At 34.2% G+C, this 15,103-nt stretch overlaps 1 non-coding gene across 1 annotated transcript; it reads left to right on the top strand.

Moving 5' to 3' along the window:
- The first annotated feature begins 11,150 nt into the window (after positions 1–11,150).
- On the top strand, positions 11,151–11,258 carry LOC141589355 (small nucleolar RNA R71). The gene has a single exon (XR_012520297.1). It is a non-coding gene; the product is annotated as a small nucleolar RNA R71 (small nucleolar RNA).
- The last annotated feature ends 3,845 nt before the right edge of the window (positions 11,259–15,103 follow it).

The following is a 15,103-nucleotide window of genomic DNA, read 5'->3' as shown; positions in this document are numbered from 1 at the left end:
ATGTTAATTATATTTGAGAAATACAGAGTAGGAACATTATAAATTGTAGGTCTAATCACTTGATTAAGTTCGAGTTAAAAAACAGAGTGTCCCAGCCATGTAAAATCATTTTACATGAACATTATATCGTATACACAATTGAAGTAGTTAATACTTGCTATAACTAAGCTAGATTTATTTAAGGGTATTTAAGTCACTAATTTTTGATTTTACCCTAATATTTGTACAAAATTGCCTTACACAAAAAATCGTGTAGAATCTTTTTTTGCAATATGATTATATGAAGACAATTTCATGTTTCTATTTTGTTGTTGTTAGGTGTGTCAAGTGTCATTAAATGAAAGTGCAATTCAAGTAATTCTTCCATATGAGTGAACAAACTTCTTTTAGAAAGTATTAATAATAATATTATTATTATTATTTTATTGTAACAGGAACTTTTATTAAGCTTCCAAGGTCGTTGTGTGATGAACTTGATATTGATAATAATAATAATAATAATAATAATAATAATAATAATAATAATAATAATAATAATAATAATTTTTTTTATAATAACGGGATTTTTTTTATTAAGCTTATTTGTCATTTTCATTCTCAATAAACTTCTCTCACGAAATACAAATTAAATTATACTCCCTCCTATTCTAAATAACTCTCCCTATTTTCTTTTTCGTCTATTCACAATACTCTCCCTATTTTCTTATTTGGCAAACTTTTATACTTATTTTAATCACTTCACCCCACAACAATACCCCCACAATACTTATACTTTATCTTATTTTAATCACCTTATCCCACAAAAATACTTATTTTAATTAACTTACCCCACAACAATACTTATTTTAATCACACATCACCTTCCCTCTCTCCAATCTCCTACCCCGACACAAAATACTTTACCATATAATACTCCCTTCCTTAATTTTTGTCCCCCCCTCGAATAAGGAGGGTTATTTAGAATAGGAGGGAGTACTATTTTTAAGAACCGAACTTTATATCTATGATTAACATTGGATTTGAAACTTAAGATACTGCTTTTTTTTTTTAGAGTTTGAAGAGGTAATAATTAAATTATACGAATAACATTTAAATTCCAATGATTTTTCTCAACAATTCTCTAAAATCCTACACGGCTTTATAATACCAAACAAATTTAGGCTATATTATTCAAACTTTTATCATCTCAACAGTTAACCTCCGTTGATAAGGTCTTAACTTAATAAAATGAGATAAATGTCACTGTTTTATAATTAAAATTGATCATTTAATGATAAAAATTCATACCTAAAATTGTATGCTTTCTAAAATTTACTGATGGTAACTTTTTATCTGAAAATGTTTAGATTTTATCTGTTTTAATTTCACACGGATACAACCAATTTTTAATTAAGTTAAATTATCATATTGTACTACTATACCCTTTTTAAATTATCATTTTTAAAGGGGAACAAAGAATTAGAGGACACAGTAAATAAAATAAAGGAAACAAACAAAATCTGACAAAAACAGAAGGAGAGAGGGGTGAAGAAGAAGACATGAAATGTCAAATCAAATAAAAATGAATGGAAAAAGGTTGGAATTGGTACAAAATAATATTACAACGGCATGGAAATGTATTGGGTAATTATTACCTTATAATTATCTGCTGGATAAAACACCCCCACGATTCTCTCCTCTTATCATTTTTTGTACATCTTCCCAACGGAATGTTTTCGGTCACATTTCTTGATATGACTTCCCCTTACCCTTATTTGTCAACGCTAATTGTTTCTATAGGTTACACCTAAACTCGTATGGTATAAGACGGTCTTAAGTAAAGATCCACATAAAACTGTTTTAATTAATGTTAATTTAAAAGTGAGGTTATGAGTCTCCGAGGGGTTTAACTTAAGAGTGTCTTAAACAAAATTTACGAAATCCTAAAGATAAAGACATTTTCGAATTTCGATACATATCTTTAACATAATGTCAAGATTATTGTGAGCATTGAGTTGGATATTCGAATACATCCTTTTAGTCCTTGTAGCTCACTTGGCAAAACAAAATAAAATTGTATTATGCAACTAGCACATTATCATATAGTATATATATGAAAATTTTAACATATGAGCACTTAGATTAACTGATAAAAGATTATTCTTGCTTAACTAGAGGTCTTGAATTCATGCCCTTAAAATGCATCAGTGTTTAAAGGTAGAGCTTTATTGCCCTAGAGCTCCTACTCGGCTCGAATTCAGACCAAATCAGATGGTATATCCTATAAAAACAAAAGAAAATTTGTTCCATTCTCATTGGCCACCCTCAAACCTCAAACCTCACCGTCAATAAAACAATAATACTAATCCCCTGTTCTTTCTACATTAGCTTCAACTCATTCCAATTCAGTTCAACTCTATTCGTTCACTTTTGTTCTGTTCAGCTTGAGTCAGTTTTGTTCAGTTATTCTCTTCACAAAATTAACTTTTACTTCAGCTCCATTCAGTTCACCTCAACTCCATTTAGCTCAGCTCAGCTCGTTTCAGCCGGAAAAAACAAGGTGATTGATGCAATGCGATTACATGACTCGTGATCATGGCCATGTACAAGTATACAACAAGACTCCTAGAGCATGAGGTCCAAAATTGTGTAGGATATATATTTTATAAAAATATAGATTTCTTTCCAAAATTTTCCGGAAACCAAGAAAAATTTTCCATAGAACAAATCTATGAAGAAAATAAAAACTTTAAAATAAAAATGTCTGATTATCATGCACGTTAATATAGGAAGGACAAAGATCATTAAAATGTATAGCGACTTAACATAAGTGATATATGTATAAGAAGACCCTACAAATTTCTGTAAGAAGTCTACTAATAATATTTAATACGAGTACAACACAGATATCAGACAAATAGCAAAACATAAAAAGACAAGTATATTCCATCTGTATTACTAATTGGTCAACTTGTTATAAAGTTTATAATAGTAATCCGTACTAAATAATTGAATTTGCTACAATGTTCATGTGAATAAATTAATTCTATTCAATCTCAATACTATGATTAATTGATGATTACTTAACTCATTTAAGATTTTAAGATTGATTTATGATCCCTTATCATTAATAATTTGCTTAAATAGAATTTTGTAAGACCACATGATATTCCCTAAATTTTTCTTAATCATTTAATTTCAGTTTAGTTCAGGTCGATTCAGTTCAGTTCAATTCAGATAAGTTCAGTTCAGATCAATTCAGTACAATTTTGTTCTATAAGTAATTCAGTAGTGGATTTAAGGGGGGAGGGGTTAGCAGGAGCGCTCACTACTCACGCTGGAAAATGAAATCTCGCAATTTTTAGTTCAAAGTTTCAAAAAATTTCCGAGTTTATCTTAAGACGTTACTTGTTCACTCCGGCTAGGATTTTTCGCTAGGCTCAATTTAGTTTCAGCTTAGATTTATTCAGTTCAGTTCAACTTCATTCATTCAATTCTGATCGGATCTACACAACTTAACTTTTAGAGCTACATACATTTAGTTCAACTCAACATCATTTAATTAAGCTCAATTCAGATAAACTACTTTCAATACAGTAGTGCAGTTCAACTCAACTCGGCTTCACATTTGTAAGTTTAGCTCAGCTCTTTTTAATTTGGTTCGGTTCAACTCTTCTCATATCGAAAAAAACATAGCCTAAATAAGGCTATATTGTCCACCCAAAATGACCGCCAATAATGCACCCGAAACATTAAGGCATCAATTAAACTCAACCCTAATAGTTCGTTGGCAAAATCTACATACAAGTGCATAATATACGTCTCGCCTAAAATGACATTAATCAACCCTATTTCGATAAAACTTTTGACCTACATATAAGAGCGTATAGTACACACTCAATATGACCCCGCTGTGTTTACGTGAAGTAACCCTAGCTAACTTAACTCAACCTAAATAAACTACTACCAAATTAGACGGTAATTACACCAATAAACCCAAACTGATACAGTAACAATCTAAATCAACCCGACCTAAATAACCCGATTACGAAACAATCACACAAGTAAATGTACTTGACAAGACCAAAGTGAGCAAAGCTAAGTTAGATTAAAGAAGGATGAAAACAACAGATGAATGAGCCAAAAATTACTCAAAGAACATGCACAAGTCCCTTTCTAGTACCACTCCCCCACCTCTGCCGCCTCTCTCTCTTATTACATCATCGGGAATGCCAACCATTCATTCAATTCCCTCCTCTCCCTACTTCCTTCTTACATACTCTCTCATTATTATTTTAATATTATTCTTGTATTTTATAACAAACCCTAATAAAAAATACTCTACAAATTTTAATATAAGACTGTAATATGGTGCGATCACATAAAAAGTTACAATTTTTTGTTAAAAATAACAATTTTGTGTTAAAAACTTATGTTGCTCGAACTTTTCAGTATTACCTCGAGTACCCGTATCAGATACTCGACACTCGGACACTTCATTCTAGACAAAAAACATGAATTTTTTTTCCATAAAATAGACAAATCCGACACTCATGCACCCTTGTCGGATACTTTTAAACGAGTCAGAGTAACATAGTTAAAATCTAACCACATATTAATATTAAAAAATGATCACTTTTAAAAGTGATTACTTTTTAACATAAATGATCACTTTTTATCGGTCACACTATACGATAGTCATATACAGTAGCTACTAATACTAATATTGTACAAATTATAATAAATATATTAGTGTAAGAAGACCTATATCTTAGTTTTTTCTGGGTATCTATTGATCTATTTATCAATGTCTGAAACTTCATCTGAAGAAGCTATGCTTTGTTGTTCACAGGCCTACTTTGCTTTCTTTTCTTCCACCTGTCTTAGCTGTATTTGCAGTAGAGAAAAAATTTCTCTGATTTTTTTACTGCTTAAAGGTTTAATTTAAGTTGTTACATGTTTTTATTCTTATAATGTTCAGTAATAAGTTTGGGTAAAATCAAATGTATAATTTTTTTACTATCTAAGTAAATTCTAGAATTTGGAGTTATTCAAACCCTAATACTCTATGACCAAGTTTTTAAGGGTTTGTTGGTTCTCATGATTTAAAAATATCTTGCAAAATTTTTAAAAATAAACAAATGATTGAGACGAAGTTAGCATTACATAATTTAAGAACTTATTTAGCTATATAAATAGTGGGATTAGGGGTCAGTTGTATAAATCATACTTCAAGGTTAAAAGCGCTTTTAGAACTTAACTCGAGGAGGCACTATGAAAATGGCTCGATAATTAAGCAGGTGAGTAAGTCTTACGTAAGACCGTCACACATAAAGTTACTATGAGACATAACATAGAATATACTCAGTACTAACAACTGAACATAAGGGATATCTTACAATAAGATGATTTTAAAACCGTCTCATATGAGAATTAGTGAACATCTATACGCGAGTTTGTGGTTGGGTGATGAGTGAATAATTGAGATTGAAACATTTGTATTGGGAATGAATGTTCACAAAAATATAATGTTAAAAGTTATGAATGGGGTGAGAACAGTTGGGAAGAAGGGAGACAAAAAGGGAGATTGAGAAGTTATAATGTACAGTTATAAAATCTTGATAACTATATATTGATTTGATGTTTGTGATCTGAGTGTGTGTATGTGTACATGTCTAATCAGATTATTGGAATGAATTTGGATCTAACTTCAATAGTGATTTAAGATGCTAGCCAACAACTTTGAATTATCCAAGGTTGTACAGTTTTCATGCATGTATCAATTATATCAAGTTGATTGACTTCAAAATTTTACTGATTTGAATGATATGAATGTTGTCTCAATCTAATTGCAGCTTATCTAAAGTTGTATGTAAGTCGGTATTAAAATTCAGTACCACCGTAATTATATACGGAGTATGATTAGTACTCATGAATATTTAGATCAACTTGATAGGCTTTGTCGCGTACCTATGCAAAGATAATTTCCCTAGACACAATTAAATGTAGTAATAGGGGTCGAACACAAGGAAACGGGAATTACGTCTTGAATTGCTGTGATTAGATTTTTATCGAGGTTGATTACGATTTTGGTTTTGTTCGTTTGTTTGATGATTAATGAAAATGCAATGTAAATAAAATATGATTAAAGGTAGTCTAAAGGGGTCGGGTTACCCATGCAAAGGTAAACATAATAACATGATAAACTTGTTAGTAATAATCTTGTCAATTGCTTAGGCTTAAAGACACCCACCTTACGGCATTAGTGTCAACCATAGACCGGGTCCTAGAGAAACTCTCGTCCATGACTAGGTCGTCCTACCACACATGCTTAGTCTAATTCAATTCCGTGCCTCTCGACTTTAGAACGAATGAACAAACTTAATCAATGACTATGGCCGATAATCAAAGATTAAACATAACAAAACAAGCATGTGGTGGAAACAATTGATCAATATTATTATGAACTTTATTTAGTCATATTATATGTTTGATTTTGCATGGCTCCCCTAGCCTTTAGACTAGAGAATTTAGCTACTCATACTAAGATGTAAAATGCAAACTAATTTGTAAAGAATATTAAACATGGTTATATGAATTATATTAGTTAAGTGATATAACATATGTAAAGAACAAAGCTAAAGCAAATATGAAAAACTTGATTATAATGACTATGTGATAACTAAAGTAATGGTGTAAATTGTAAACTTGTAATGAGAAATACCTTAATAAGGAAGACTTGTATGGAAGAACAAGTAACTAATAACCAAAAGATTGAATGACAAATGCTTGAAAATCTCTTGAAATACAAACTATTGAAAGATTAACTAAGGAATGCTTAAACAACTTATAACTTAAATGAAAACTAAAGAGAGAAAACTTATAATGCTTGAGGCTTATTGTAGTAGAATTAGACGTAGAATGAGATACTTAGAACCTAGGAATACCTCTCCTATTTATAGGAGAGGAGGAAGAACAAAAACAACCGAGAATCAAGCGGCCCCGATCGGGGTTGGGCGGCCCCGATCGGGGTGGTGTGCCCCTTCGTCATTCCACTACGTCCGTGCTTGATTGCGTGAGGGATCTCTATGCTTCTTTCGGTAGTGCTCAATTCCTAGCATCCTAAGCTCTTCTTGGCATCCAAAGCTTTCATAGCATCCAATGCTTGACCTTAGTAAGGACATTGAAGTTGGGCTTGACTTTGATTGTTGGCAACATTTGTAATTCTTATTTCAATCCAACAAATCTTCATGCAAACATCAATCCAATGCTCCATGCTTAGTCCAATGTTTGGCCTTGTTTAGCTTAGTGAACTTTGGTGTACAAAATCATAGGAAAAAGCCTCTAAATGCTTAGATTCCTACAAAACCGTAACAAACACAACAATACACCTAGAACACAAAATTAGCTCAAAAGTATACTAATTAAAGTATGATAATCAATAGAAACCGAGCTAAAATGAGGGGTAAAAGTATATATAAAATGAACATATCAAACTCCCCCAAGCTAAACCCTTGCTTGTCCTCAAGCAAGAAACCAAATCCATCAAATGCTATATCCTAAACAAGCTAAGCATAACGATTTTAAAAACCCGAAACAACACGGGCAAGGAATAAAGCAAAGCATGGTTGAGATTTACATGACGGCGTAGCACAGAAAACTTTGAATGAATCTTTGAGCTCTTGCATGATCTTTTGACTTTTGGACTCTCACGGGGCACTCAACTCTTTTTATGTGAAAGGATAATTTGTGAATAAACACTCGACTATCCTCGACCTATAATAATGTGCCCGCAATCTAATATGGTAAACATGTCAAAACTAGTAAGCAAGGATAATCATATGTAAGCATGATAAAGAAGCCAAATGGGTAGGAAGAAGGTAATAATGTAATGGGTAAGAAGGGGGAACAAATGAATTATGGTAATGTGGAGCTAAGTCAAGCTAGCAACTACCAAATTGTAAAGGTGCTCAATCCTATTTCTAACCCAATTTTGCAATGCAAACCATGAGAAAATCCTCCAAAATATATGAATAATGCATGAGAATTTCTCACATCAACTTCTTCTTCTCTTTTTCCCTTTTTTTTTTCTTTTTCAATTTATTCATCTCTTTTTTTTCATTTTCTTTCATGCTTATACATTTCTTTTTCTTCTTGATTTTTTTCAATTCAATTCATCATCACTTTTTCTTCTTTTCTTTCTTGAGCATTAAGACCAAGCTCACATGATTTTCCAAACTTTGAAATAAATCCCAGTTGAGCACCCAAACAAGGACAAACAAAGCTACTAGCTCAACAAGGGTAGGCAATTTATAATGTAGCTAGGGAGAATTGTTTGTGAAAGGAAAATTCTCCAAAATGCTATAACAGATGAATGAATGCTTACCAAGAGATGACATGAGAACCATACTTGTGCGTTTTGATAAAACACATATCATAAGGAGACCTACACTCACCTAAGAGAGACCGGATATGGATGCATCGGTCAAAAAGAGGCTCTACCTTACCATTTTGTAGCTTGCCAAAAGTCAAGACCAAGCCCATTCGATTCATTCTTTATCTCCCGCCTACTATGTCAAGACATCCCCATGTAGCTAATATCCCATCATTATAGAATAAATCATTAGCAACAAGCTATTAATAGGATAAGCAAAGAGGAAAGTAGGCTATAAGCAAGCATAAAGCAAAAATTTCTCTCAAAATTTTCAAATTTTCTACACTACATGCAACTACACTATATGCAAAAGCATGCAATCTATACTATATGCAAATGCAATCCCCCCCAAGCTAAACATCACATTGTCCTCAATGTGCCAACTATTCAAATTACCCAATCAAACCAAAAAAAATGGCTCAAAGCACAAAACAGGAAGGACTAGAGGTTATGTTTAATGGGTTGTGAGATTTAAACTATTATGCAAAGCAATTAAAAACTTACTCAATTTGCTAATCGAGTATTTTATTTCTAATCTACGAAAAAAAGAAAATTGCAAAAAAATGAGAAAAATAAAAGCAATAAAAAGCTTGGGTTGCCTCCCAAGAAGCGCTGGTTTAACGTCCCGCACGACGTAAGAAGCTATTTGATTCAAGTTTTGTCATTGAGCTTGCCACCGACCAAGCTCCATTTCATAGCTATCTTTGCATTTCTCAACCATTTGAAAATTTTCAAATAAAATTTCCCTTTCTTCCTTTTTCCACTTTTAGCAATAGCGTCCTTCGCATCATTTCCTACAAGGCAAACAACACCCACATCGTCCTCCAACGGATCCATTAGTGAGGATCCAAGCATAGCAGAGGCATAAGAAGAGTCCACAGTGCTAAATAAATAACAAGACTCTTGTAACATTGGGCTTCTAATGGTGTTGTTTTTGCTAAAGGAAACCCGGTCATCGCCCACTTCCAACGTCAACCTCCCATTTTTCACATCAATTAACGCACCCGCGGTGTGTAAAAATGGCCTACCCAATATAATTGGGGTTTGTAAATCCTCGGCCATATCAAGTATGAGGAAGTCAACGGGTATGAAAAACTTGCCAACTTTGACGGGAACATCTTCTAAGACACCTAGAGGTCGCTTTAAAGAACGGTCCGCCATTTGCAATGTAATACTTGTGCATTTTAAAGCACTCATGTTAAGTTTTTCACAAAGGGAATAGGGCATGACGCTTACACTAGCACCTAGGTCGCAAAGGGCCTTATCAATGGTATAATTGCCTATAGTGCAAGGAATAGAATAGCTACCGGGGTCCTTAAGTTTCAGGGGAGACTTGTTTTGTAAGAGTGCACTACACTCTTCGGTGAAAGCAATGGTCTCAACCACATTGAGGGATCTCTTCTTTGAGAGGATTTCCTTCATAAACTTTGCGTAAGAAGGGACTTGGGTAATCAATTCCATAAACGGGATGGTGACTTGCAAATTCTTACAAACTTCCAAAAATTTAGCAAACTTACCTTCCTCCTTGTGCTTTGCTAGACGGTGGGGAAATGGTACATGAACAACTTCCTTGGGAGGAGCATCCTCCACATCTTTCACTATCTCTTTGGGAGCACTAACCTTGTTTGAAACGACATCACTCTCCTTAGCATTAGGAGAGATTTCTTCAATAACCACCTCATCACTTTCTTTTTGCATAGGAGACCCAACATCTTTGGCATCAAGCTTGCTCTTCCTCTTTAGCATCAACAATCGATGAGGAAATGGCACACGATCTTTAACAATAGGCTCTTCACTAGCCTTCCCTTTGTCATTTCCCCCAAGCTTAGCCTTTTTAACAACCACCTCATCATCCAAAGTCATGGATGGCCCATCATAGCTTGAACCACTTCTCAAGGAAATAGAGTTAGCGGTTTCATGTGGTTGCTCACCTTGGGGAGGTAGTTGACCGTTCTTCCTTTGAGAGCTAGAAGTGGCTAATTGAGCCACTTGTTGTTCCAACATCTTGACCGCGGCACTATGAGCTTGATCATTCTTTTGAATTTGAGCCAACAACTCCCTTTGCATTTGGATTATCATGCCCTCAAGCTTACCACCTCCTTGATTGTTTTGTTGGCTATTTTGTGGTGGATTTTGTTGGTAATTGTTTTGTGGGGGCCTTTGTTGATTTTGATAACCCGGTGGAGGGATATACTTTTGTTGTTGGGGTACATAGGCATTTTGTTGTGGTGGGGGTTGAGGGTTTAGCACATTATTGCTAGTGTAAGACAAGTTCGGATGGAATTTTGAATTCGGGTTGTAAGTGTTGGAAAATGTACCCGGTGGATATGAACTTTGTCTAAAAGCTTGAAAAGCATTTACCTCTTCAATGGGGGTTCGGCAATGAGCGGCATAATGACCCGCACTTCCGCAACCTTCACACACAACGATTTGGTTTGTTGAGGACATGGCATTGACTTGTTGAATGGAATCTCTAGCATCCCTCTCCGCCAATTGTTGTTGGAGCAAAGCAATTTGAGCTAGCAAGACGGAGTTGTTGGAGGATTCTTCTTTACCTTTAGATGGCACAACTCGGGAATTGACATATTGGGCATCATGAATTGCCATAGATTCTATCGTGGAATGGGCAAGATTGGTGTCAATTTGATCAAACCGCCCATTGTTGGCGGAATCGAGAATCCTTCGGGACTCGGCACAACATCCATTGTAGAATGTTATTGCCAGAAACCAATCATCTAGCCCATGGTGTGGGCATTGCCTTTGAAGCTCTTTGTACCTCTCCCAAGCTTCATATAAGCTCTCAAGAGCTTGTTGACGGAATCCGGTGATTTGGCTCCTCAATGTTTGAGTTTTCTCTGGTGGAAAAAACTTTTGATAAAAAGCGAGAGCCAAGGTCTCCCAATTGGTGATTTTCAAGGTGGTGCGGTCAAGGCTATTGATCCAAAGCTTGGCCTTGTCCTTTAAAGAGAAAGGGAAAAGAATTTCCCTTATTTGCTCTTGGGTGACGCCCGTTTGACGGATCATGGAGCAGTAGTCACAAAAGTTTTGCACATGCAAATTGGGATCCTCCAAAGGACTTCCCCCAAATTGTCTTCTCTCCACAAGGCTGATAAAAGCCGGTTTGATCTCGAAGTCTGGTGCGGTGATTTGAGTGGTTGTGATTCCAGCCGGAAGCATAGCCGCGGTGGGCTTCGAGTGATCGGAAAGTCTCACCATCTTTTTGGTAGTAGATGGTGGTGGTGGAGTTGATGAACAAGAAACCTCCTCCCCTTCAAGAACCTCTAGATCGTCTAAATAAGACTTTCTAGCACTTTCAATTTGTATAGGAGAAGCGGCTTCTTTTACTTCCTTCCAAAAACGTCGTCTTTTCCTAAATGTTTTCTCGGGATCGGAATCCGGTGAAAGCAATTCCCCACTTCGAGAGGACCTGGGCATAAGACAACAATCTCTAGGAAAATGATAAGTAACGGTCTCAAGGAACAAGTGTTCCCCAAGACAAAGAAAAATAAGATAAAAATCGACAATTCAATAATCAATAAAACCGTTTCCCCGGCAACGGCGCCAAAATTTGATAGGCTTTGTCGCGTACCTATGCAAAGATAATTTCCCTAGACACAATTAAATGTAGTAATAGGGGTCGAACACAAGGAAACGGGAATTACGTCTTGAATTGCTGTGATTAGATTTTTATCGAGGTTGATTACGATTTTGGTTTTGTTCGTTTGTTTGATGATTAATGAAAATGCAATGTAAATAAAATATGATTAAAGGTAGTCTAAAGGGGTCGGGTTACCCATGCAAAGGTAAACATAATAACATGATAAACTTGTTAGTAATAATCTTGTCAATTGCTTAGGCTTAAAGACACCCACCTTACGGCATTAGTGTCAACCATAGACCGGGTCCTAGAGAAACTCTCGTCCATGACTAGGTCGTCCTACCACACATGCTTAGTCTAATTCAATTCCGTGCCTCTCGACTTTAGAACGAATGAACAAACTTAATCAATGACTATGGCCGATAATCAAAGATTAAACATAACAAAACAAGCATGTGGTGGAAACAATTGATCAATATTATTATGAACTTTATTTAGTCATATTATATGTTTGATTTTGCATGGCTCCCCTAGCCTTTAGACTAGAGAATTTAGCTACTCATACTAAGATGTAAAATGCAAACTAATTTGTAAAGAATATTAAACATGGTTATATGAATTATATTAGTTAAGTGATATAACATATGTAAAGAACAAAGCTAAAGCAAATATGAAAAACTTGATTATAATGACTATGTGATAACTAAAGTAATGGTGTAAATTGTAAACTTGTAATGAGAAATACCTTAATAAGGAAGACTTGTATGGAAGAACAAGTAACTAATAACCAAAAGATTGAATGACAAATGCTTGAAAATCTCTTGAAATACAAACTATTGAAAGATTAACTAAGGAATGCTTAAACAACTTATAACTTAAATGAAAACTAAAGAGAGAAAACTTATAATGCTTGAGGCTTATTGTAGTAGAATTAGACGTAGAATGAGATACTTAGAACCTAGGAATACCTCTCCTATTTATAGGAGAGGAGGAAGAACAAAAACAACCGAGAATCAAGCGGCCCCGATCGGGGTTGGGCGGCCCCGATCGGGGTGGTGTGCCCCTTCGTCATTCCACTACGTCCGTGCTTGATTGCGTGAGGGATCTCTATGCTTCTTTCGGTAGTGCTCAATTCCTAGCATCCTAAGCTCTTCTTGGCATCCAAAGCTTTCATAGCATCCAATGCTTGACCTTAGTAAGGACATTGAAGTTGGGCTTGACTTTGATTGTTGGCAACATTTGTAATTCTTATTTCAATCCAACAAATCTTCATGCAAACATCAATCCAATGCTCCATGCTTAGTCCAATGTTTGGCCTTGTTTAGCTTAGTGAACTTTGGTGTACAAAATCATAGGAAAAAGCCTCTAAATGCTTAGATTCCTACAAAACCGTAACAAACACAACAATACACCTAGAACACAAAATTAGCTCAAAAGTATACTAATTAAAGTATGATAATCAATAGAAACCGAGCTAAAATGAGGGGTAAAAGTATATATAAAATGAACATATCACAACTCATATAAGAGTTAACCAAAGATCTCGAATTTTGTTTGAACCTGGAGATGCAGCAATGTTAAAACTCATAAGGGAGAGCTTTACCATCCTATTGGTTTTACCCGGGTCGAATCCGGACTATAGTTAGTTGTTGGTATTCATGAAAAAAATAAAATATGATTTCTAATGTTTTAATTTCGTTTCTAGTTGCATGATCTAAAGTGAATACATGCGTCTATCAAAATTATTCCATCATAAAAATTATATGATTTTCAAATTCTGTAATCGGTATATAGAATAGAATAGAGACGCCTATCATTTAATCACTATCAAAATAATCGTGTTATCATTTTTTAGAAACATTGCCTGGTGGTTTAAAATCCGTCTTGTTGTTTTTCAAAATTTAAATGTTCATCTATGCTTCTCTCAAACTTGCTCATGGCACTATCTAGCTGCTCTACAATATGAAATGTATGCCAATGATGTGTGATTATAAGACTCTTTCTCTATATCTAAATGACTTGTATTAAAACTCAGTATCACTGCATAATATGTTTTTTTGTTGTAATGTGAGATGCGATGTTTAAATTCTTAAATACTTACATTTAATTTTTGAGAAGAATAATTATTCCTTTAACTTTGACATCTTGAATTAGGGTCTAGGTCTTCAGGTTAAAAAGACAAATTAAACCATTTTTCTTGTGCTTGATTTGCATGTGATTAATGAACTAGTACAACTTTAGGCTAACTAGTGAATATATTTGTCCAAAATTTAAATCTAACTGTTCTTGTAGCATTTATCAATAGTTGAATGTAATAGAACAACCTTATTATTGAGTAATCATTACAAGACATTATAAACATGGAAAAACAAACAAGCACATCCATGTCAATTGTCAAGTTCAAACTCATGGACCAATAGTTATCAAATTATATAAAGCTCTCAAACAATGCCTTTTATTAGGGGTACTCGATAGTTCAATAAACTAGAAAACAACAATTATCTAAATAAAGTCATGAAAAGTCACTTTGTTATGTCCACATTTTGAAAATTTCACCTAGGTGACACTAGGTATTAAAAGTGTAAATTTAATTCAACATTAGTTACACTTATTACTTACACTTGTGTTGTAAACTTACATAAAAAATCTTTACAAACCTGTAATTAACATATATTAATTTAAAAAACTTAAGGACATCAAACTAAAATCAGCCTGATATTACACTTTGTTATATATGTCGACATTTTACAAATTTCACCTAAATGACACTAGGTCAGGTATAAAAACTGTAAATTTGAACATTAGTTACAGCCATTACCTATAAAGTTATACTTGTGTAATAATTGACATCTCAGCTATGAAAAGGAATTCAAATCACAAATCAATAAGAACGTCAACTTTTAAAACTTAAGAACACCAAATTGAAATCAACTCGAAACAGTCTTAAACCGCGACAAAGTACAATATTTCTATAAAAATAGTACAAAATTCGTATGATAAGACTAGAGAGTGACCAAATTGAAAGGGAAAAAAAATAAATGGAAGGGCAAGATTGCTTTAAATTTAGGGTGTGGGGTTGTAAGGGAAGTGGT

This window comes from Silene latifolia, chromosome 6 (genome assembly GCF_048544455.1).
Source record: "Silene latifolia isolate original U9 population chromosome 6, ASM4854445v1, whole genome shotgun sequence".
Taxonomy (NCBI): Eukaryota; Viridiplantae; Streptophyta; class Magnoliopsida; order Caryophyllales; family Caryophyllaceae; genus Silene; species Silene latifolia.
This window is presented reverse-complemented; position numbering and strand designations above follow the sequence as displayed.